Source organism: Salvelinus fontinalis, unplaced genomic scaffold (genome assembly GCF_029448725.1).
Source record: "Salvelinus fontinalis isolate EN_2023a unplaced genomic scaffold, ASM2944872v1 scaffold_1028, whole genome shotgun sequence".
NCBI lineage: Eukaryota > Metazoa > Chordata > Actinopteri > Salmoniformes > Salmonidae > Salvelinus > Salvelinus fontinalis.
This window is the reverse complement of record NW_026601237.1, coordinates 16776-40104: the sequence shown is the minus strand read 5'-3', so window position 1 is coordinate 40104 and position 23329 is coordinate 16776. Positions and strand designations below refer to the sequence as shown.

The window sequence follows — 23329 nt, the reverse complement described above, 5'->3', positions numbered from 1 at the left end:
TATAGTGACGAGCCAGCCAGGAGTCGAACCTAGAATCTTCTGATCCGTAGTCAGACACGTTATCCATTGCACCACTGGCCCCACAGACAAGCTGAAGTCAGGTCACTCCTAGAACAGTGTACACAGTCATAGCTTTTGTCAACGACAAGGTTCTTTGGTTTTCTGTTACAGATGCATATCTTCATTTGATCCTCCTGTTGTTGCATGAATTTTACTGCAGAACAAGAACTGCAAACATGAAGTGTATTCAAAGTTTAAAAAGCCTTGTCAATTTTGAATCTACATAACATGTCACATTTCCTGAGGGAATACTTTTGTGTTGTGTGATACTGCAGCCAGTTAAAATATGTTGTTACACAAGTGCATGGCACACGACAAGATGTTCTTTCCCATACCGGGAGTTGAACCCGGGCCACCTGGGTGAAAACCAGGAATCCTTACCGCTAGACCATATGGGAAGACATTTCCTTTAAAAAAACATCAAGGTCAAAACTATAAATGTTGAAATTATGCCTGTTGTAATTAAAAGCGCCATATTTTTTCTCAGAGATGTTGGGGAAAAGTCCCATATAAAATCAGTCTAAAATGTGTTTGAAGAGAGAACAGCCAGACACAATGAAAAGTATACAGTATTTTTCCCAGCTTGATTTTGGTCAACTAAAGACAGTGTTGATTCAGCCAGGATTTCAACCTTGAATCTTCTGATCTGTGTACACAGTCATAGCGTCTGTCACGACAAGGTTCCTTGGTTTTCTGTTACAGATGCATATCTTCATTTGATCCTCCTGTTGTTGCATGAATTTTACTGCAGAGCAAGAAATGCAAACACAAAGTGTTTTCAACGTTTAAAAAGCATTGTCAATTTTGAATCTACATAACATTTCACATTTCCTGTTACTGAGGGAATATTGTTGTGTTGTGTGATACTGCTGCCAGGTAAAATCTGTTGTTACACAAGTGCATGCCAAATAATAAGGTTTCTATCCCATACCGGGAGTAGAACCTATGACACCTGTGCGTACACCAGAAATCCTTACCGATAGACCATATGGGAAAAGACTTTCTTAAAAAAAACATCACAGACAAATCTATAAATGTTGAAATGATGCCTTTTGTAATTAATAGCTCCATTTTTGTTCTCAGAGATGTTGGGATGAAAAGTCCCATATAAAATCAGTCTAAAATGTGTTTGAAAAGAGAACAGCCAGACACAATGAAAAGTATACAGTATCATTCCCGGCTTGATTTCAATCAATTAAATATAGTGACGAGCCAGCCAGGAGTCGAAACTAGAATCTTCTGATCCGTAGTCAGACACGTTCTCCATTGCGCCACTGGCCCCACAGACAAGCTGAAGTCAGGTCACTCCTAGAACAGTGTACACAGTCATAGCTTTTGTCAACGACAAGGTTCTTTGGTTTTCTGTTACAGATGCATATCTTCATTTGATCCTCCTGTTGTTGCATGAATTTTACTGCAGAGCAAGAACTGCAAACATGAAGTGTATTCAACGTTTAAAAAGCCTTGTCAATTTTGAATCTACATAACATGTCACATTTCCTGAGGGAATACTTTTGTGTTGTGTGATACTGCAGCCAGTTAAAATATGTTGTTACACAAGTGCATGGCACACGACAAGATGTTCTTTCCCATACCAGGAGTTGAACCCGGGCCACCTGGGTGAAAACCAGGAATCCTTACCGCTAGACCATATGGGAAGACATTTCCTTTAAAAAAACATCAATTTCAAAACTATAAATGTTGAAATTATGCCTGTTGTAATTAAAAGCGCCATATTTTTTCTCAGAGATGTTGGGGAAAAGTCCAATATAAAATCAGTCTAAAATGTGTTTGAAGAGAGAACAGCCAGACACAATGAAAAGTATACAGTATTTTTCCCAGCTTGATTTTGGTCAACTAAAGACAGTGTTGATTCAGCCAGGATTTCAACCTTGAATCTTCTGATCTGTGTACACAGTCATAGCGTCTGTCACGACAAGGTTCCTTGGTTTTCTGTTACAGATGCATATCTTCATTTGATCCTCCTGTTGTTGCATGAATTTTACTGCAGAGCAAGAAATGCAAACATGAAGTGTATTCAACGTTTAAAAAGCATTGTCAATTTTGAATCTACATAACATTTCACATTTCCTGTTACTGAGGGAATATTGTTGTGTTGTGTGATACTGCTGCCAGGTAAAATCTGTTGTTACACAAGTGCATGCCAAATAATAAGGTTTCTATCCCATACCGGGAGTAGAACCTATGACACCTGTGCGTACACCAGAAATCCTTACCGATAGACCATATGGGAAAAGACTTTCTTAAAAAAAACATCACAGACAAATCTATAAATGTTGAAATGATGCCTTTTGTAATTAATAGCTCCATTTTTGTTCTCAGAGATGTTGGGATGAAAAGTCCCATATAAAATCAGTCTAAAATGTGTTTGAAAAGAGAACAGCCAGACACAATGAAAAGTATACAGTATCATTCCCGGCTTGATTTCAATCAATTAAATATAGTGACGAGCCAGCCAGGAGTCGAACCTAGAATCTTCTGATCCGTAGTCAGACACGTTATCCATTGCGCCACTGGCCCCACAGACAAGCTGAAGTCAGGTCACTCCTAGAACAGTGTACACAGTCATAGCTTTTGTCAACGACAAGGTTCTTTGGTTTTCTGTTACAGATGCATATCTTCATTTGATCCTCCTGTTGTTGCATGAATTTTACTGCAGAGCAAGAACTGCAAACATGAAGTGTATTCAACGTTTAAAAAGCCTTGTCAATTTTGAATCTACATAACATGTCACATTTCCTGAGGGAATACTTTTGTGTTGTGTGATACTGCAGCCAGTTAAAATATGTTGTTATACAAGTGCATGGCACACGACAAGATGTTCTTTCCCATACCAGGAGTTGAACCCGGGCCACCTGGGTGAAAACCAGGAATGCTTACCGCTAGACCATATGGGAAGACATTTCCTTTAAAAAAACATCAATTTCAAAACTATAAATGTTGAAATTATGCCTGTTGTAATTAAAAGCGCCATATTTTTTCTCAGAGATGTTGGGGAAAAGTCCCATATAAAATCAGTCTAAAATGTGTTTGAAGAGAGAACAGCCAGACACAATGAAAAGTATACAGTATTTTTCCCAGCTTGATTTTGGTCAACTAAAGACAGTGTTGATTCAGCCAGGATTTCAACCTTGAATCTTCTGATCTGTGTACACAGTCATAGCGTCTGTCACGACAAGGTTCCTTGGTTTTCTGTTACAGATGCATATCTTCATTTGATCCTCCTGTTGTTGCATGAATTTTACTGCAGAGCAAGAAATGCAAACATGAAGTGTATTCAACGTTTAAAAAGCATTGTCAATTTTGAATCTACATAACATTTCACATTTCCTGTTACTGAGGGAATATTGTTGTGTTGTGTGATACTGCTGCCAGGTAAAATCTGTTGTTACACAAGTGCATGCCAAATAATAAGGTTTCTATCCCATACCGGGAGTAGAACCTATGACACCTGTGCGTACACCAGAAATCCTTACCGATAGACCATATGGGAAAAGACTTTCTTAAAAAAAACATCACAGACAAATCTATAAATGTTGAAATGATGCCTTTTGTAATTAATAGCTCCATTTTTGTTCTCAGAGATGTTGGGATGAAAAGTCCCATATAAAATCAGTCTAAAATGTGTTTGAAAAGAGAACAGCCAGACACAATGAAAAGTATACAGTATCATTCCCGGCTTGATTTCAATCAATTATATATAGTGACGAGCCAGCCAGGAGTCGAACCTAGAATCTTCTGATCCGTAGTCAGACACGTTATCCATTGCACCACTGGCCCCACAGACAAGCTGAAGTCAGGTCACTCCTAGAACAGTGTACACAGTCATAGCTTTTGTCAACGACAAGGTTCTTTGGTTTTCTGTTACAGATGCATATCTTCATTTGATCCTCCTGTTGTTGCATGAATTTTACTGCAGAGCAAGAACTGCAAACATGAAGTGTATTCAACGTTTAAAAAGCCTTGTCAATTTTGAATCTACATAACATGTCACATTTCCTGAGGGAATACTTTTGTGTTGTGTGATACTGCAGCCAGTTAAAATATGTTGTTACACAAGTGCATGGCACACGACAAGATGTTCTTTCCCATAACAGGAGTTGAACCCGGGCCACCTGGGTGAAAACCAGGAATCCTTACCGCTAGACCATATGGGAAGACATTTCCTTTAAAAAAACATCAAGGTCAAAACTATAAATGTTGAAATTATGCCTGTTGTAATTAAAAGCGCCATATTTTTTCTCAGAGATGTTGGGGAAAAGTCCCATATAAAATCAGTCTAAAATGTGTTTGAAGAGAGAACAGCCAGACACAATGAAAAGTATACAGTATTTTTCCCAGCTTGATTTTGGTCAACTAAAGACAGTGTTGATTCAGCCAGGATTTCAACCTTGAATCTTCTGATCTGTGTACACAGTCATAGCGTCTGTCACGACAAGGTTCCTTGGTTTTCTGTTACAGATGCATATCTTCATTTGATCCTCCTGTTGTTGCATGAATTTTACTGCAGAGCAAGAAATGCAAACATGAAGTGTATTCAACGTTTAAAAAGCATTGTCAATTTTGAATCTACATAACATTTCACATTTCCTGTTACTGAGGGAATATTGTTGTGTTGTGTGATACTGCTGCCAGGTAAAATCTGTTGTTACACAAGTGCATGCCAAATAATAAGGTTTCTATCCCATACCGGGAGTAGAACCTATGACACCTGTGCGTACACCAGAAATCCTTACCGATAGACCATATGGGAAAAGACTTTCTTAAAAAAAACATCACAGACAAATCTATAAATGTTGAAATGATGCCTTTTGTAATTAATAGCTCCATTTTTTTTCTCAGAGATGTTGGGATGAAAAGTCCCATATAAAATCAGTCTAAAAAGTGTTTGAAAAGAGAACAGCCAGACACAATGAAAAGTATACAGTATCATTCCCGGCTTGATTTCAATCAATTAAATATAGTGACGAGCCAGCCAGGAGTCGAAACTAGAATCTTCTGATCCGTAGTCAGACACGTTATCCATTGCGCCACTGGCCCCACAGTAAAGCTGAAGTCAGGTCACTCCTAGAACAGTGTACACAGTCATAGCTTTTGTCAACGACAAGGTTCTTTGGTTTTCTGTTACAGATGCATATCTTCATTTGATCCTCCTGTTGTTGCTTGAATTTTACTGCAGAGCAAGAACTGCAAACATGAAGTGTATTCAACGTTTAAAATGCCTTGTCAATTTTGAATCTACATAACATGTCACATTTCCTGAGGGAATACTTTTGTGTTGTGTGATACTGCAGCCAGTTAAAATATGTTTTTACACAAGTGCATGGCACACGACAAGATGTTCTTTCCCATACCGGGAGTTGAACCCGGGCCACCTGGACGAAAACCAGGAATCCTTACCGCTAGACCATATGGGAAGACATTTCCTTTAAAAAAACATCAAGGTCAAAACTATAAATGTTGAAATTATGCCTGTTGCAATTAAAAGCGCCATATTTTTTCTCAGAGATGTTGGGGAAAAGTCCCATATAAAATCAGTCTAAAATGTGTTTGAAGAGAGAACAGCCAGACACAATGAAAAGTATACAGTATTTTTCCCAGCTTGATTTTGGTCAACTAAAGACAGTGTTGATTCAGCCAGGATTTCAACCTTGAATCTTCTGATCTGTGTACACAGTCATAGCGTCTGTCACGACAAGGTTCCTTGGTTTTCTGTTACAGATGCATATCTTCATTTGATCCTCCTGTTGTTGCATGAATTTTACTGCGGAGCTAGAAATGCAAACATGAAGTGTATTCAACGTTTAAAAAGCATTGTCAATTTTGAATCTACATAACATTTCACATTTCCTGTTGCTGAGGGAATATTGTTGTGTTGTGTGATACTGCTGCCAGGTAAAATCTGTTGTTACACAAGTGCATGCCAAATAATAAGATTTCTATCCCATACCGGGAGTAGAACCTATGACACCTGTGCGTACACCAGAAATCCTTACCGATAGACCATATGGGAAAAGACTTCTTAAAAAAAACATCACAGACAAATCTATAAATGTTGAAATGATGCCTTTTGTAATTAATAGCTCCATTTTTTTTCTCAGAAATTTTGGGATGAAAAGTCCCATATAAAATCAGTCTAAAATGTGTTTGAAAAGAGAACAGCCAGACACAATGAAAAGTATACAGTAACATTCCCGGCTTGATTTCAATCAATTAAATATAGTGACGAGCCAGCCAGGAGTCAAACCTAGAATCTTCTGATCCGTAGTCAGACACGTTATCCATTGCACCACTGGCCCCACAGACAAGCTGAAGTCAGGTCACTCCTAGAACAGTGTACACAGTCATAGCTTTTGTCAACGACAAGGTTCTTTGGTTTTCTGTTACAGATGCATATCTTCATTTGATCCTCCTGTTGTTGCATGAATTTTACTGCAGAGCAAGAACTGCAAACATGAAGTGTATTCAACGTTTAAAAAGCCTTGTCAATTTTGAATCTACATAACATGTCACATTTCCTGAGGGAATACTTTTGTGTTGTGTGATACTGCAGCCAGTTAAAATATGTTGTTACACAAGTGCATGGTACACGACAAGATGTTCTTTCCCATACCGGGAGTTGAACCCGGGCCACCTGGGTGAAAACCAGGAATCCTTACCGCTAGACCATATGGGAAGACATTTCCTTTAAAAAACATCAAGGTCAAAACTATAAATGTTGAAATTATGCCTGTTGTAATTAAAAGCGCCATATTTTTTCTCAGAGATGTTGGGGAAAAGTCCCATATAAAATCAGTCTAAAATGTGTTTGAAGAGAGAACAGCCAGACACAATGAAAAGTATACAATATTTTTCCCAGCTTGATTTTGGTCAACTAAAGACAGTGTTGATTCAGCCAGGATTTCAACCTTGAATCTTCTGATCTGTGTACACAGTCATAGCGTCTGTCACGACAAGGTTCCTTGGTTTTCTGTTACAGATGTATATCTTCATTTGATCCTCCTGTTGTTGCATGAATTTTACTGCGGAGCTAGAAATGCAAACATGAAGTGTATTCAACGTTTAAAAAGCATTGTCAATTTTGAATCTACATAACATTTCACATTTCCTGTTGCTGAGGGAATATTGTTGTGTTGTGTGATACTGCTGCCAGGTAAAATCTGTTGTTACACAAGTGCATGCAAAATAATAAGATTTCTATCCCATACCGGGAGTAGAACCTATGACACCTGTGCGTACACCAGAAATCCTTACCGATAGACCATATGGGAAAAGACTTCTTAAAAAAAACATCACAGACAAATCTATAAATGTTGAAATGATGCCTTTTGTAATTAATAGCTCCATTTTTTTTCTCAGAGATGTTGGGATGAAAAGTCCCATATAAAATCAGTCTAAAATGTGTTTGAAAAGAGAACAGCCAGACACAATGAAAAGTATACAGTAACATTCCCGGCTTGATTTCAATCAATTAAATATAGTGACGAGCCAGCCAGGAGTCGAACCTAGAATCTTCTGATCCGTAGTCAGACACGTTATCCATTGCACCACTGGCCCCACAGACAAGCTGAAGTCAGGTCACTCCTAGAACAGTGTACACAGTCATAGCTTTTGTCAACGACAAGGTTCTTTGGTTTTCTGTTACAGATGCATATCTTCATTTCATCCTCCTGTTGTTGCATGAATTTTACTGCAGAGCAAGAACTGCAAACATGAAGTGTATTCAACGTTTAAAAAGCCTTGTCAATTTTGAATCTACATAACATGTCACATTTCCTGAGGGAATACTTTTGTGTTGTGTGATACTGCAGCCAGTTAAAATATGTTGTTACACAAGTGCATGGTACACGACAAGATGTTCTTTCCCATACCGGGAGTTGAACCCGGGCCACCTGGGTGAAAACCAGGAATCCTTACCGCTAGACCATATGGGAAGACATTTCCTTTAAAAAAACATCAAGGTCAAAACTATAAATGTTGAAATTATGCCTGTTGTAATTAAAAGCGCCATATTTTTTCTCAGAGATGTTGGGGAAAAGTCCCATATAAAATCAGTCTAAAATGTGTTTGAAGAGAGAACAGCCAGACACAATGAAAAGTATACAATATTTTTCCCAGCTTGATTTTGGTCAACTAAAGACAGTGTTGATTCAGCCAGGATTTCAACCTTGAATCTTCTGATCTGTGTACACAGTCATAGCGTCTGTCACGACAAGGTTCCTTGGTTTTCTGTTACAGATGTATATCTTCATTTGATCCTCCTGTTGTTGCATGAATTTTACTGCGGAGCTAGAAATGCAAACATGAAGTGTATTCAACGTTTAAAAAGCATTGTCAATTTTGAATCTACATAACATTTCACATTTCCTGTTGCTGAGGGAATATTGTTGTGTTGTGTGATACTGCTGCCAGGTAAAATCTGTTGTTACACAAGTGCATGCCAAATAATAAGATTTCTATCCCATACCGGGAGTAGAACCTATGACACCTGTGCGTACACCAGAAATCCTTACCGATAGACCATATGGGAAAAGACTTCTTAAAAAAAACATCACAGACAAATCTATAAATGTTGAAATGATGCCTTTTGTAATTAATAGCTCCATTTTTTTTCTCAGAGATGTTGGGATGAAAAGTCCCATATAAAATCAGTCTAAAATGTGTTTGAAAAGAGAACAGCCAGACACAATGAAAAGTATACAGTAACATTCCCGGCTTGATTTCAATCAATTAAATATAGTGACGAGCCAGCCAGGAGTCGAACCTAGAATCTTCTGATCCGTAGTCAGACACGTTATCCATTGCACCACTGGCCCCACAGACAAGCTGAAGTCAGGTCACTCCTAGAACAGTGTACACAGTCATAGCTTTTGTCAACGACAAGGTTCTTTGGTTTTCTGTTACAGATGCATATCTTCATTTGATCCTCCTGTTGTTGCATGAATTTTACTGCAGAGCAAGAACTGCAAACATGAAGTGTATTCAACGTTTAAAAAGCCTTGTCAATTTTGAATCTACATAACATGTCACATTTCCTGAGGGAATACTTTTGTGTTGTGTGATACTGCAGCCAGTTAAAATATGTTGTTACACAAGTGCATGGCACACGACAAGATGTCCTTTCCCATACCGGGAGTTGAACCCGGGCCACCTGGGTGAAAACCAGGAATCCTTACCGCTAGACCATATGGGAAGACATTTCCTTTAAAAAAACATCAAGGTCAAAACTATAAATGTTGAAATTATGCCTGTTGTAATTAAAAGCGCCATATTTTTTCTCAGAGATGTTGGGGAAAAGTCCCATATAAAATCAGTCTAAAATGTGTTTGAAGAGAGAACAGCCAGACACAATGAAAAGTATACAGTATTTTTCCCAGCTTGATTTTGGTCAACTAAAGACAGTGTTGATTCAGCCAGGATTTCAACCTTGAATCTTCTGATCTGTGTACACAGTCATAGCGTCTGTCACGACAAGGTTCCTTGGTTTTCTGTTACAGATGCATATCTTCATTTGATCCTCCTGTTGTTGCATGAATTTTACTGCGGAGCTAGAAATGCAAACATGAAGTGTATTCAACGTTTAAAAAGCATTGTCAATTTTGAATCTACATAACATTTCACATTTCCTGTTGCTGAGGGAATATTGTTGTGTTGTGTGATACTGCTGCCAGGTAAAATCTGTTGTTACACAAGTGCATGCCAAATAATAAGATTTCTATCCCATACCGGGAGTAGAACCTATGACACCTGTGCGTACACCAGAAATCCTTACCGATAGACCATATGGGAAAAGACTTCTTAAAAAAAACATCACAGACAAATCTATAAATGTTGAAATGATGCCTTTTGTAATTAATAGCTCCATTTTTTTTCTCAGAGATGTTGGGATGAAAAGTCCCATATAAAATCAGTCTAAAATGTGTTTGAAAAGAGAACAGCCAGACACAATGAAAAGTATACAGTAACATTCCCGGCTTGATTTCAATCAATTAAATATAGTGACGAGCCAGCCAGGAGTCGAACCTAGAATCTTCTGATCCGTAGTCAGACACGTTATCCATTGCACCACTGGCCCCACAGACAAGCTGAAGTCAGGTCACTCCTAGAACAGTGTACACAGTCATAGCTTTTGTCAACGACAAGGTTCTTTGGTTTTCTGTTACAGATGCATATCTTCATTTGATCCTCCTGTTGTTGCATGAATTTTACTGCAGAGCAAGAACTGCAAACATGAAGTGTATTCAACGTTTAAAAAGCCTTGTCAATTTTGAATCTACATAACATGTCACATTTCCTGAGGGAATACTTTTGTGTTGTGTGATACTGCAGCCAGTTAAAATATGTTGTTACACAAGTGCATGGCACACGACAAGATGTCCTTTCCCATACCGGGAGTTGAACCCGGGCCACCTGGGTGAAAACCAGGAATCCTTACCGCTAGACCATATGGGAAGACATTTCCTTTAAAAAAACATCAAGGTCAAAACTATAAATGTTGAAATTATGCCTGTTGTAATTAAAAGCGCCATATTTTTTCTCAGAGATGTTGGGGAAAAGTCCCATATAAAATCAGTCTAAAATGTGTTTGAAGAGAGAACAGCCAGACACAATGAAAAGTATACAGTATTTTTCCCAGCTTGATTTTGGTCAACTAAAGACAGTGTTGATTCAGCCAGGATTTCAACCTTGAATCTTCTGATCTGTGTACACAGTCATAGCGTCTGTCACGACAAGGTTCCTTGGTTTTCTGTTACAGATGCATATCTTCATTTGATCCTCCTGTTGTTGCATGAATTTTACTGCGGAGCTAGAAATGCAAACATGAAGTGTATTCAACGTTTAAAAAGCATTGTCAATTTTGAATCTACATAACATTTCACATTTCCTGTTGCTGAGGGAATATTGTTGTGTTGTGTGATACTGCTGCCAGGTAAAATCTGTTGTTACACAAGTGCATGCCAAATAATAAGATTTCTATCCCATACCGGGAGTAGAACCTATGACACCTGTGCGTACACCAGAAATCCTTACCGATAGACCATATGGGAAAAGACTTCTTAAAACCTGTCTAGGATCAGCGTGGCGCTAGCGGCACCCCCCCCCCCCCCCCCCCCCCCCCCCACTGAAAAACCAGTGCCGCGAAATTCAAAAAAATTATTTTTTTAAAATATTTAACTTTCACACATTAAAGTCCAATACAGCTAATGAAAGACACAGATCTTGTGAATCCAGTCAACATTTCCGATTTTTAAAATGTTTTACAGGGAAGACACAATATGTAAAGATGTACATCTATTACCTAAAAACACATTAGCATAATCCACCATCTTTTATTTGTCCACCAACACCAGTAGCCATCACCAATTCGGCTAAACTAAGATATTTATAGCCCCTAACCAACAAAAAAACTCATTAGATGACAGTCTGATAACATATTTATGGTATGGGATAGGTTTTGTTAGAAAAAAGTGCATATTTCAGGTAGATGGCATAGTTTACAATTGCACCCACCATCACAAATGGACTAGAATAATTACAATGAGCAACGTGTTTACCTAACTACTAATCATCAAACATTTCGTAAAAATACACAGCATACACGAATCGAAAGACACAGATCCTGTGAATACAGACAATATTTCAGATTTTCTAAGTGTCTTACAGCGAAAACACAATAAATCGTTATATTAGCATAGCACATAGCACATAGCAGCCCAGCATTGATTCTAGCCAAAGTGGGCGATAACGTCAACATCGCCAAAAATATATTAATTTTTTCACTAACCTTCTCAGAATTCTTCAGATGACACTCCTGTAACATCATATTACACAATCCATATAGAGTTTGATCGAAAATGTTTATATTTAGCCACCAAAATCATGGTTAGACAATGTGAAATGTAGCTCAGCTGGTCAGAAAATGTCCTTGCGCCACTTAGACAGTGATCTACTCTTATACATAAATACTCATAAACGTGACTAAAAAATATAGGGTGGACAGGGATTGATAGACAATTTAATTCTTAATACAATTGCGTTATTACATTTTTTAATTTATCCTTACTTTTCAATACAGTTTGCGCCAAGCGAAGCTACGTCAAAAAACATGGCGTCCTAAGCCACTAAAATGTTTCGACAGAAACACGATTTATCATAATAAAAATGTCCTACCTTGAGCTGTTCTTCCATCAGTATCTTGGGCAAAGGATCCTTTCTTGGGAGAAATCGTCTTTTGGTGGAAAGCTGTCCTCTTGCCATGTGGAAATGTCAACTGCGTTCGGGATGAACTGAAAAGCATGCCCAACTTTTCACATCGTTGCAAAAATAAATGTCCCAAAATCGCACTAAACGGATATAAATTGCTATAAAACGCTTTAAATTAACTACCTTATGATGTTTTTAACTCCTATAACGAGTGAAAAGATGACCGGAGAAATATAACAGGCTAAACTAACGCTTGGAACAGGTGCGCGCCGATGTCCTCTAGGCGCATGACGCAGCTCCCAAAGAATGACTAGCTTCAGGGTTTTTTCATTTGTAGGGCCTGTGAACGCGCAATCGACCCCATTGGAATCGTCATCACGTAAAGGCATCCAGGGGAAGACGTAAGAAGTGTACGTATAGTCATAGCAACGACAGTGCCCTTTTAACTGACTTCAGAAAAGTGGCCAACATTTCTCAAATCTGACTCCATGTCAGGGAAATTGCTGTAGAATGGGCTCTGTTCCACTTAGAGACAAAATTTCAACTCCTATAGAAACTATAGACTGTTTTCTATCCAATAATAATAATAATATGCATATTGTACGATCAAGGATTTTGTGGGAAGCCGTTTCAAAAATTAGCCAAATTAGCATAAATAGTCTAAACAGCGCCCCCATCCCCAACAGGTTAAAAAAAACATCACAGACAAATCTATAAATGTTGAAATGATGCCTTTTGTAATTAATAGCTCCATTTTTTTTCGCAGAGATGTTGGGATGAAAAGTCCCATATAAAATCAGTCTAAAAAGTGTTTGAAAAGAGAACAGCCAGACACAATAAAAAGTATACAGTAACATTCCCAGCTTGATTTCAATCAATTAAATATAGTGACAAGCCAGCCAGGAGTCGAACCTAGAAACTTCTGATCCGTAGTCAGACACGTTACCCATTGCGCCACTGGCCCCACAGAAAAGTTGTCAGGTCACTCCTAGAACAGTGTACACAGTCATAGCTTTTGTCAACGACAAGGTTCTTTGGTTTTCTGTTACAGATGCATATCTTCATTTGATCCTCCTGTTGTTGCATGAATTTTACTGCAGAGCAAGAACTGCAAACATGAAGTGTATTCAACGTTTAAAAAGCCTTGTCAATTTTGAATCTACATAACATGTCACATTTCCTGAGGGAATACTTTTGTGTTGTGTGATACTGCAGCCAGTTAAAATATGTTGTTACACAAGTGCATGGCACACGACAAGATGTTCTTTCCCATACCGGGAGTTGAACCCGGGCCACCTGGGTGAAAACCAGGAATCCTTACCGCTAGACCATATGGGAAGACATTTCCTTTAAAAAAACATCAAGGTCAAAACTATAAATGTTGAAATTATGCCTGTTGTAATTAAAAGCGCCATATTTTTTCTCAGAGATGTTGGGGAAAAGTCCCATATAAAATCAGTCTAAAATGTGTTTGAAGAGAGAACAGCCAGACACAATGAAAAGTATACAGTATTTTTCCCAGCTTGATTTTGGTCAACTAAAGACAGTGTTGATTCAGCCAGGATTTCAACCTTGAATCTTCTGATCTGTGTACACAGTCATAGCGTCTGTCACGACAAGGTTCCTTGGTTTTCTGTTACAGATGCATATCTTCATTTGATCCTCCTGTTGTTGCATGAATTTTACTGCGGAGCTAGAAATGCAAACATGAAGTGTATTCAACGTTTAAAAAGCATTGTCAATTTTGAATCTACATAACATTTCACATTTCCTGTTGCTGAGGGAATATTGTTGTGTTGTGTGATACTGCTGCCAGGTAAAATCTGTTGTTACACAAGTGCATGCCAAATAATAAGATTTCTATCCCATACCGGGAGTAGAACCTATGACACCTGTGCGTACACCAGAAATCCTTACCAATAGACCATATGGGAAAAGACTTCTTAAAAAAAACATCACAGACAAATCTATAAATGTTGAAATGATGCCTTTTGTAATTAATAGCTCCATTTTTTTTCGCAGAGATGTTGGGATGAAAAGTCCCATATAAAATCAGTCTAAAAAGTGTTTGAAAAGAGAACAGCCAGACACAATAAAAAGTATACAGTAACATTCCCAGCTTGATTTCAATCAATTACATATAGTGACGAGCCAGCCAGGAGTCGAACCTAGAATCTTCTGATCCGTAGTCAGACACGTTATCCATTGCGCCACTGGCCCCACAGAAAAGTTGTCAGGTCACTCCTAGAACAGTGTACACAGTCATAGCTTTTGTCAACGACAAGGTTCTTTGGTTTTCTGTTACAGATGCATATCTTCATTTGATCCTCCTGTTGTTGCATGAATTTTACTGCAGAGCAAGAACTGCAAACATGAAGTGTATTCAACGTTTAACCTGTCTAGGATCAGCGTGGCGCTAGCGGCACCCCCCCCCCCCCCCCCCCACTGAAAAACCAGTGCCGCGAAATTCAAAAAAAATATTTTTTTAAAATATTTAACTTTCACACATTAAAGTCCAATACAGCTAATGAAAAACACAGATCTTATGAATCCAGTCAACATTTCCGATTTTTAAAATGTTTTACAGGGAAGACACAATATGTAAAGATGTACATCTATTACCTAAAAACACATTAGCATAATCCACCATCTTTTATTTGTCCACCAACACCAGTAGCCATCACCAATTCGGCTAAACTAAGATATTTATAGCCCCTAACCAACAAAAAAACTCATTAGATGACAGTCTGATAACATATTTATGGTATGGGATAGGTTTTGTTAGAAAAAAGTGCATATTTCAGGTATATGGCATAGTTTACAATTGCACCCACCATCACAAATGGACTAGAATAATTACAATGAGCAACGTGTTTACCTAACTACTAATCATCAAACATTTCGTAAAAATACACAGCATACACGAATCGAAAGACACAGATCCTGTGAATACAGACAATATTTCAGATTTTCTAAGTGTCTTACAGCGAAAACACAATAAATCGTTATATTAGCTTAGCACATAGCAATTAGCAGCCCAGCATTGATTCTAGCCAAAGTGAGCGATAAAAGTCAACATCGCCAAAAGATATTAATTTTTTCACTAACCTTCTCAGAATTCTTCCGATGACACTCCTGTAACATCACATTACAACATGCATATACAGTTTGATCGAAAATGTTTATATTTAGCCACCAAAATCATGGTTAGACAATGTGAAATGTAACTCGGCTGGTCAGAATTTGTCCTTGCGCCACTTAGACAGTGATCTACTCTTATACATAAATACTCATAAACGTGACTAAAAAATATAGGGTGGACAGGGATTGATAGACAATTTAATTCTTAATACAATTGCGTTATTACATTTTTTAATTTATCCTTACTTTTCAATACAGTTTGCGCCAAGCGAAGCTACGTCAAAAAACATGGCGTCCTAAGCCACTAAAATGTTTAGACAGAAACACGATTTATCATAATAAAAATGTCCTACCTTGAGCTGTTCTTCCATCAGTATCTTGGGCAAAGGATCCTTTCTTGGGAGAAATCGTCTTTTGGTGGAAAGCTGTCCTCTTGCCATGTGGAAATGTCAACTACGTTCGGGATGAACTGAAAAGCGTGCCCAACTTTTCACATCGTTGCAAAAATAAATGTCCCAAAATCGCACTAAACGGATATAAATTGCTATAAAACGCTTTAAATTAACTACTTTGTGATGTTTGTAACTCCTATAACGAGTGAAAAGATGACCGGAGAAATATAACAGGCTAAACTAACGCTTGGAACAGGAGAGGGTCGGTGTCTTCCACGCGCGTTACGCAGCAAGAAAAGACTTGCTAGCTAAAGGTTTTTTTCATTTGTAGGGCCTGTGAACGAGCAATCGAGCCCGTTGGAATCGTCATCACGTAAAGGCATCCAGGGGAAGACGTAAGAAGTGTCCGTATAGTCATAGCAACGACAGTGCCCTTTTAACTGACTTCAGAAAAGTGCCCAACATTTCTCAAATCTGACTCCATGTCAGGGAAATTGCTGTAGAATGGGCTCTGTTCCACTTAGAGACAAAATTTCAACTCCTATAGAAACTATAGACTGTTTTCTATCCAATAATAATAATAATATGCATATTGTACGATCAAGGATTTTGTGGGAAGCCGTTTAAAAAATTAGCCACATTAGCATAAATAGTCTAAACAGCGCCCCCATCCCCAACAGGTTAAAAAAAACATCACAGACAAATCTATAAATGTTGAAATGATGCCTTTTGTAATTAATAGCTCCATTTTTTTTCTCAGAGATGTTGGGATGAAAAGTCCCATATAAAATCAGTCTAAAATGTGTTTGAAAAGAGAACAGCCAGACACAATGAAAAGTATACAGTATCATTCCCGGCTTGATTTCAATCAATTAAAGATAGTGACGAGCCAGCCAGGAGTCGAACCTAGAATCTTCTGATCCGTAGTCAGACACGTTATCCATTGCGCCACTGGCCCCACAAAGAAGCTGAAGTCAGGTCACTCCTAGAACAGTGTACACAGTCATAGCTTTTGTCAACGACAAGGTTCTTTGGTTTTCTGTTACAGATGCATATCTTCATTTGATCCTCCTGTTGTTGCATGAATTTTACTGCAGAGCAAGAACTGCAAACATGAAGTGTATTCAACGTTTTAAAAGCCTTGTCAATTTTGAATCTACATAACATGTCACATTTCCTGAGGGAATACTTTTGTGTTGTGTGATACTGCAGCCAGTTAAAATATGTTGTTACACAAGTGCATGGCACATGACAAGATGTTCTTTCCCATACCGGGAGTTGAACCCGGGCCACCTGGGTGAAAAACAGGAATCCTTACCCCTAGACCATATGGGTAGACATTTCTTTTAAAAAAACATCAAGGTCAAAACTATACATGTTGAAATTATGCCTGTTGTAATTAAAAGCGCCATATTTTTTCTCAGAGATGTTGGGGAAAAGTCCCATATAAAATCAGTCTAAAATGTGTTTGAAGAGAGAACAGCCAGACACAATGAAAAGTATACAGTATTTTTCCCAGCTTGATTTTGGTCAACTAAAGACAGTGTTGATTCAGCCAGGATTTCAACCTTGAATCTTCTGATCTGTGTACACAGTCATAGCGTCTGTCACGACAAGGTTCCTTGGTTTTCTGTTACAGATGCATATCTTCATTTGATCCTCCTGTTGTTGCATGAATTTTACTGCAGAGCAAGAAATGCAAACATGAAGTGTATTCAACGTTTAAAAAGCATTGTCAATTTTGAATCTACATAACATTTCACATTTCCTGTTGCTGAGGGAATATTGTTGTGTTGTGTGATACTGCTGCCAGGTAAAATCTGTTGTTACACAAGTGCATGCCAAATAATAAGATTTCTATCCCATACCGGGAGTAGAACCTATGACATCTGTGCGTACACCAGAAATCCTTACCGATAGACCATATGGGAAAAGACTTTCTTAAAAAAAACATCACAGACAAATCTATAAATGTTGAAATGATGCCTTTTGTAATTAATAGCTCCATTTTTTTTCTCTGAGATGTTGGGATGAAAAGTCCCATATAAAATCAGTCTAAAATGTGTTTGAAAAGAGAACAGCCAGACACAATGAAAAGTATACAGTATCATTCCCGGCTTGATTTCAATCAATTAAAGATAGTGACGAGCCAGCCAGGAGTCGAACCTAGAATCTTCTGATCCGTAGTCAGACACGTTATCCATTGCGCCACTGGCCCCACAAAGAAGCTGAAGTCAGGTCACTCCTAGAACAGTGTACACAGTCATAGCTTTTGTCAACGACAAGGTTCTTTGGTTTTCTGTTACAGATGCATATCTTCATTTGATCCTCCTGTTGGTGCATGAATTTTACTGCAGAGCAAGAACTGCAAACATGAAGTGTATTCAACGTTTTAAAAGCCTTGTCAATTTTGAATCTACATAACATGTCACATTTCCTGAGGGAATACTTTTGTGTTGTGTGATACTGCAGCCAGTTAAAATATGTTGTTACACAAGTGCATGGCACACGACAAGATGTTCTTTCCCATACCGGGAGTTGAACCCGGGCCACCTGGGTGAAAACCAGGAATCCTTACCGCTAGACCATATGGGAAGACATCTCCTTTAAAAACACATCAAGGTCAAAACTATAAATGTTGAAATTATGCCTGTTGTAATTAAAAGCGCCATATTTTTTCTCAGAGATGTTGGGGAAAAGTCCCATATAAAATCAGTCTAAAATGTGTTTGAAGAGAGAACAGCCAGACACAATGAAAAGTATACAGTATTTTTCCCAGCTTGATTTTGGTCAACTAAAGACAGTGTTGATTCAGCCAGGATTTCAACCTTGAATCTTCTGATCTGTGTACACAGTCATAGCGTCTGTCACGACAAGGTTCCTTGGTTTTCTGTTACAGATGCATATCTTCATTTGATCCTCCTGTTGTTGCATGAATTTTACTGCAGAGCAAGAAATGCAAACATGAAGTGTATTCAACGTTTAAAAAGCATTGTCAATTTTGAATATACATAACATTTTACATTTCCTGTTGCTGAGGGAATATTGTTGTGTTGTGTGATACTGCTGCCAGGTAAAATCTGTTGTTACACAAGTGCATGCCAAATAATAAGATTTCTATCCCATACCGGGAGTAGAACCTATGACATCTGTGCGTACACCAGAAATCCTTACCGATAGACCATATGGGAAAAGACTTTCTTAAAAAAAACATCACAGACAAATCTATAAATGTTGAAATGATGCCTTTTGTAATTAATAGCTCCATTTTTTTTCTCAGAGATGTTGGGATGAAAAGTCCCATATAAAATCAGTCTAAAATGTGTTTGAAAAGAGAACAGCCAGACACAATGAAAAGTATACAGTATCATTCCCGGCTTGATTTCAATCAATTAAAGATAGTGACGAGCCAGCCAGGAGTCGAACCTAGAATCTTCTGATCCGTAGTCAGACACGTTATCCATTGCGCCACTGGCCCCACAAAGAAGCTGAAGTCAGGTCACTCCTAGAACAGTGTACACAGTCATAGCTTTTGTCAACGACAAGGTTCTTTGGTTTTCTGTTACAGATGCATATCTTCATTTGATCCTCCTGTTGGTGCATGAATTTTACTGCAGAGCAAGAACTGCAAACATGAAGTGTATTCAACGTTTTAAAAGCCTTGTCAATTTTGAATCTACATAACATGTCACATTTCCTGAGGGAATACTTTTGTGTTGTGTGATACTGCAGCCAGTTAAAATATGTTGTTACACAAGTGCATGGCACACGACAAGATGTTCTTTCCCATACCGGGAGTTGAACCCGGGCCACCTGGGTGAAAACCAGGAATCCTTACCGCTAGACCATATGGGAAGACATCTCCTTTAAAAACACATCAAGGTCAAAACTATAAATGTTGAAATTATGCCTGTTGTAATTAAAAGCGCCATATTTTTTCTCAGAGATGTTGGGGAAAAGTCCCATATAAAATCAGTCTAAAATGTGTTTGAAGAGAGAACAGCCAGACACAATGAAAAGTATACAGTATTTTTCCCAGCTTGATTTTGGTCAACTAAAGACAGTGTTGATTCAGCCAGGATTTCAACCTTGAATCTTCTGATCTGTGTACACAGTCATAGCGTCTGTCACGACAAGGTTCCTTGGTTTTCTGTTACAGATGCATATCTTCATTTGATCCTCCTGTTGTTGCATGAATTTTACTGCAGAGCAAGAAATGCAAACATGAAGTGTATTCAACGTTTAAAAAGCATTGTCAATTTTGAATATACATAACATTTTACATTTCCTGTTGCTGAGGGAATATTGTTGTGTTGTGTGATACTGCTGCCAGGTAAAATCTGTTGTTACACAAGTGCATGCCAAATAATAAGATTTCTATCCCATACCGGGAGTAGAACCTATGACATCTGTGCGTACACCAGAAATCCTTACCGATAGACCATATGGGAAAAGACTTTCTTAAAAAAAACATCACAGACAAATCTATAAATGTTGAAATGATGCCTTTTGTAATTAATAGCTCCATTTTTTTTCTCAGAGATGTTGGGATGAAAAGTCCCATATAAAATCAGTCTAAAATGTGTTTGAAAAGAGAACAGCCAGACACAATGAAAAGTATACAGTATCATTCCCGGCTTGATTTCAATCAATTAAAGATAGTGACGAGCCAGCCAGGAGTCGAACCTAGAATCTTCTGATCCGTAGTCAGACACGTTATCCATTGCGCCACTGGCCCCACAAAGAAGCTGAAGTCAGGTCACTCCTAGAACAGTGTACACAGTCATAGCTTTTGTCAACGACAAGGTTCTTTGGTTTTCTGTTACAGATGCATATCTTCATTTGATCCTCCTGTTGTTGCATGAATTTTACTGCAGAGCAAGAACTGCAAACATGAAGTGTATTCAACGTTTTAAAAGCCTTGTCAATTTTGAATCTACATAACATGTCACATTTCCTGAGGGAATACTTTTGTGTTGTGTGATACTGCAGCCAGTTAAAATATGTTGTTACACAAGTGCATGGCACACGACAAGATGTTCTTTCCCATACCGGGAGTTGAACCCGGGCCACCTGGGTGAAAACCAGGAATCCTTACCGCTAGACCATATGGGAAGACATCTCCTTTAAAAACACATCAAGGTCAAAACTATAAATGTTGAAATTATGCCTGTTGTAATTAAAAGCGCCATATTTTTTCTCAGAGATGTTGGGGAAAAGTCCCATATAAAATCAGTCTAAAATGTGTTTGAAGAGAGAACAGCCAGACACAATGAAAAGTATACAGTATTTTTCCCAGCTTGATTTTGGTCAACTAAAGACAGTGTTGATTCAGCCAGGATTTCAACCTTGAATCTTCTGATCTGTGTACACAGTCATAGCGTCTGTCACGACAAGGTTCCTTGGTTTTCTGTTACAGATGCATATCTTCATTTGATCCTCCTGTTGTTGCATGAATTTTACTGCAGAGCAAGAAATGCAAACATGAAGTGTATTCAACGTTTAAAAAGCATTGTCAATTTTGAATATACATAACATTTTACATTTCCTGTTGCTGAGGGAATATTGTTGTGTTGTGTGATACTGCTGCCAGGTAAAATCTGTTGTTACACAAGTGCATGCCAAATAATAAGATTTCTATCCCATACCGGGAGTAGAACCTATGACATCTGTGCGTACACCAGAAATCCTTACCGATAGACCATATGGGAAAAGACTTTCTTAAAAAAAACATCACAGACAAATCTATAAATGTTGAAATGATGCCTTTTGTAATTAATAGCTCCATTTTTTTTCTCAGAGATGTTGGGATGAAAAGTCCCATATAAAATCAGTCTAAAATGTGTTTGAAAAGAGAACAGCCAGACACAATGAAAAGTATACAGTATCATTCCCGGCTTGATTTCAATCAATTAAATATAGTGACGAGCCAGCCAGGAGTCGAACCTAGAATCTTCTGATCCGTAGTCAGACACGTTATCCATTGCGCCACTGGCCCCACAGACAACCTGAAGTCAGGTCACTGCTAGAACAGTGTACACAGTCATAGCTTTTGTCAACGACAAGGTTCTTTGGTTTTCTGTTACAGATGCATATCTTCATTTGATCCTCCTGTTGTTGCATGAATTTTACTGCAGAGCAAGAACTGCAAACATGAAGTGTATTCAACGTTTTAAAAGCCTTGTCAATTTTGAATCTACATAACATGTCACATTTCCTGAGGGAATACTTTTGTGTTGTGTGATACTGCAGCCAGTTAAAATATGTTGTTACACAAGTGCATGGCACACGACAAGATGTTCTTTCCCATACCGGGAGTTGAACCCGGGCCACCTGGGTGAAAACCAGGAATCCTTACCGCTAGACCATATGGGAAGACATCTCCTTTAAAAACACATCAAGGTCAAAACTATAAATGTTGAAATTATGCCTGTTGTAATTAAAAGCGCCATATTTTTTCTCAGAGATGTTGGGGAAAAGTCCCATATAAAATCAGTCTAAAATGTGTTTGAAGAGAGAACAGCCAGACACAATGAAAAGTATACAGTATTTTTCCCAGCTTGATTTTGGTCAACTAAAGACAGTGTTGATTCAGCCAGGATTTCAACCTTGAATCTTCTGATCTGTGTACACAGTCATAGCGTCTGTCACGACAAGGTTCCTTGGTTTTCTGTTACAGATGCATATCTTCATTTGATCCTCCTGTTGTTGCATGAATTTTACTGCAGAGCAAGAAATGCAAACATGAAGTGTATTCAACGTTTAAAAAGCATTGTCAATTTTGAATATACATAACATTTTACATTTCCTGTTGCTGAGGGAATATTGTTGTGTTGTGTGATACTGCTGCCAGGTAAAATCTGTTGTTACACAAGTGCATGCCAAATAATAAGATTTCTATCCCATACCGGGAGTAGAACCTATGACATCTGTGCGTACACCAGAAATCCTTACCGATAGACCATATGGGAAAAGACTTTCTTAAAAAAAACATCACAGACAAATCTATAAATGTTGAAATGATGCCTTTTGTAATTAATAGCTCCATTTTTTTTCTCAGAGATGTTGGGATGAAAAGTCCCATATAAAATCAGTCTAAAATGTGTTTGAAAAGAGAACAGCCAGACACAATGAAAAGTATACAGTATCATTCCCGGCTTGATTTCAATCAATTAAATATAGTGACGAGCCAGCCAGGAGTCGAACCTAGAATCTTCTGATCCGTAGTCAGACACGTTATCCATTGCGCCACTGGCCCCACAGACAACCTGAAGTCAGGTCACTGCTAGAACAGTGTACACAGTCATAGCTTTTGTCAACGACAAGGTTCTTTGGTTTTCTGTTACAGATGCATATCTTCATTTGATCCTCCTGTTGTTGCATGAATTTTACTGCAGAGCAAGAACTGCAAACATGATGTGTATTCAACGTTTAAAAAGCCTTGTCAATTTTGAATCTACATAACATGTCACATTTCCTGAGGGAATACTTTTGTGTTGTGTGATACTGCA

At 38.2% G+C, this 23329-nt stretch overlaps 28 non-coding genes across 28 annotated transcripts; all 28 read right to left on the bottom strand.

The window, feature by feature from the left end:
• Window positions 1-8: 8 nt before the first annotated feature.
• Window positions 9-81, bottom strand: trnar-acg (transfer RNA arginine (anticodon ACG)). The gene has a single exon. It is a non-coding gene; the product is annotated as a tRNA-Arg (tRNA).
• Window positions 82-386: 305 nt separating this feature from the next.
• Window positions 387-458, bottom strand: trnae-uuc (transfer RNA glutamic acid (anticodon UUC)). The gene has a single exon. It is a non-coding gene; the product is annotated as a tRNA-Glu (tRNA).
• Window positions 459-1646: 1188 nt separating this feature from the next.
• trnae-uuc (transfer RNA glutamic acid (anticodon UUC)) lies at window positions 1647-1718 on the bottom strand. Its single transcript has one exon. It is a non-coding gene; the product is annotated as a tRNA-Glu (tRNA).
• Window positions 1719-2528: 810 nt separating this feature from the next.
• On the bottom strand, window positions 2529-2601 carry trnar-acg (transfer RNA arginine (anticodon ACG)). Its single transcript has one exon. It is a non-coding gene; the product is annotated as a tRNA-Arg (tRNA).
• Window positions 2602-2906: 305 nt separating this feature from the next.
• Window positions 2907-2978, bottom strand: trnae-uuc (transfer RNA glutamic acid (anticodon UUC)). The gene has a single exon. It is a non-coding gene; the product is annotated as a tRNA-Glu (tRNA).
• An 810-nt stretch (window positions 2979-3788) lies between these two features.
• On the bottom strand, window positions 3789-3861 carry trnar-acg (transfer RNA arginine (anticodon ACG)). The gene has a single exon. It is a non-coding gene; the product is annotated as a tRNA-Arg (tRNA).
• A 305-nt stretch (window positions 3862-4166) lies between these two features.
• Window positions 4167-4238, bottom strand: trnae-uuc (transfer RNA glutamic acid (anticodon UUC)). Its single transcript has one exon. It is a non-coding gene; the product is annotated as a tRNA-Glu (tRNA).
• Window positions 4239-5426: 1188 nt separating this feature from the next.
• On the bottom strand, window positions 5427-5498 carry trnae-uuc (transfer RNA glutamic acid (anticodon UUC)). Its single transcript has one exon. It is a non-coding gene; the product is annotated as a tRNA-Glu (tRNA).
• Window positions 5499-6685: 1187 nt separating this feature from the next.
• On the bottom strand, window positions 6686-6757 carry trnae-uuc (transfer RNA glutamic acid (anticodon UUC)). The gene has a single exon. It is a non-coding gene; the product is annotated as a tRNA-Glu (tRNA).
• Window positions 6758-7565: 808 nt separating this feature from the next.
• Window positions 7566-7638, bottom strand: trnar-acg (transfer RNA arginine (anticodon ACG)). The gene has a single exon. It is a non-coding gene; the product is annotated as a tRNA-Arg (tRNA).
• Window positions 7639-7943: 305 nt separating this feature from the next.
• On the bottom strand, window positions 7944-8015 carry trnae-uuc (transfer RNA glutamic acid (anticodon UUC)). The gene has a single exon. It is a non-coding gene; the product is annotated as a tRNA-Glu (tRNA).
• An 809-nt stretch (window positions 8016-8824) lies between these two features.
• On the bottom strand, window positions 8825-8897 carry trnar-acg (transfer RNA arginine (anticodon ACG)). Its single transcript has one exon. It is a non-coding gene; the product is annotated as a tRNA-Arg (tRNA).
• A 305-nt stretch (window positions 8898-9202) lies between these two features.
• On the bottom strand, window positions 9203-9274 carry trnae-uuc (transfer RNA glutamic acid (anticodon UUC)). The gene has a single exon. It is a non-coding gene; the product is annotated as a tRNA-Glu (tRNA).
• Window positions 9275-10083: 809 nt separating this feature from the next.
• On the bottom strand, window positions 10084-10156 carry trnar-acg (transfer RNA arginine (anticodon ACG)). Its single transcript has one exon. It is a non-coding gene; the product is annotated as a tRNA-Arg (tRNA).
• A 305-nt stretch (window positions 10157-10461) lies between these two features.
• trnae-uuc (transfer RNA glutamic acid (anticodon UUC)) lies at window positions 10462-10533 on the bottom strand. Its single transcript has one exon. It is a non-coding gene; the product is annotated as a tRNA-Glu (tRNA).
• A 2643-nt stretch (window positions 10534-13176) lies between these two features.
• Window positions 13177-13249, bottom strand: trnar-acg (transfer RNA arginine (anticodon ACG)). Its single transcript has one exon. It is a non-coding gene; the product is annotated as a tRNA-Arg (tRNA).
• A 302-nt stretch (window positions 13250-13551) lies between these two features.
• On the bottom strand, window positions 13552-13623 carry trnae-uuc (transfer RNA glutamic acid (anticodon UUC)). The gene has a single exon. It is a non-coding gene; the product is annotated as a tRNA-Glu (tRNA).
• Window positions 13624-14432: 809 nt separating this feature from the next.
• On the bottom strand, window positions 14433-14505 carry trnar-acg (transfer RNA arginine (anticodon ACG)). Its single transcript has one exon. It is a non-coding gene; the product is annotated as a tRNA-Arg (tRNA).
• A 2198-nt stretch (window positions 14506-16703) lies between these two features.
• Window positions 16704-16776, bottom strand: trnar-acg (transfer RNA arginine (anticodon ACG)). The gene has a single exon. It is a non-coding gene; the product is annotated as a tRNA-Arg (tRNA).
• A 1187-nt stretch (window positions 16777-17963) lies between these two features.
• Window positions 17964-18036, bottom strand: trnar-acg (transfer RNA arginine (anticodon ACG)). The gene has a single exon. It is a non-coding gene; the product is annotated as a tRNA-Arg (tRNA).
• A 305-nt stretch (window positions 18037-18341) lies between these two features.
• Window positions 18342-18413, bottom strand: trnae-uuc (transfer RNA glutamic acid (anticodon UUC)). The gene has a single exon. It is a non-coding gene; the product is annotated as a tRNA-Glu (tRNA).
• Window positions 18414-19223: 810 nt separating this feature from the next.
• Window positions 19224-19296, bottom strand: trnar-acg (transfer RNA arginine (anticodon ACG)). The gene has a single exon. It is a non-coding gene; the product is annotated as a tRNA-Arg (tRNA).
• A 305-nt stretch (window positions 19297-19601) lies between these two features.
• On the bottom strand, window positions 19602-19673 carry trnae-uuc (transfer RNA glutamic acid (anticodon UUC)). The gene has a single exon. It is a non-coding gene; the product is annotated as a tRNA-Glu (tRNA).
• Window positions 19674-20483: 810 nt separating this feature from the next.
• On the bottom strand, window positions 20484-20556 carry trnar-acg (transfer RNA arginine (anticodon ACG)). Its single transcript has one exon. It is a non-coding gene; the product is annotated as a tRNA-Arg (tRNA).
• Window positions 20557-20861: 305 nt separating this feature from the next.
• On the bottom strand, window positions 20862-20933 carry trnae-uuc (transfer RNA glutamic acid (anticodon UUC)). Its single transcript has one exon. It is a non-coding gene; the product is annotated as a tRNA-Glu (tRNA).
• An 810-nt stretch (window positions 20934-21743) lies between these two features.
• trnar-acg (transfer RNA arginine (anticodon ACG)) lies at window positions 21744-21816 on the bottom strand. The gene has a single exon. It is a non-coding gene; the product is annotated as a tRNA-Arg (tRNA).
• Window positions 21817-22121: 305 nt separating this feature from the next.
• Window positions 22122-22193, bottom strand: trnae-uuc (transfer RNA glutamic acid (anticodon UUC)). Its single transcript has one exon. It is a non-coding gene; the product is annotated as a tRNA-Glu (tRNA).
• Window positions 22194-23003: 810 nt separating this feature from the next.
• Window positions 23004-23076, bottom strand: trnar-acg (transfer RNA arginine (anticodon ACG)). The gene has a single exon. It is a non-coding gene; the product is annotated as a tRNA-Arg (tRNA).
• Window positions 23077-23329: the final 253 nt, after the last annotated feature.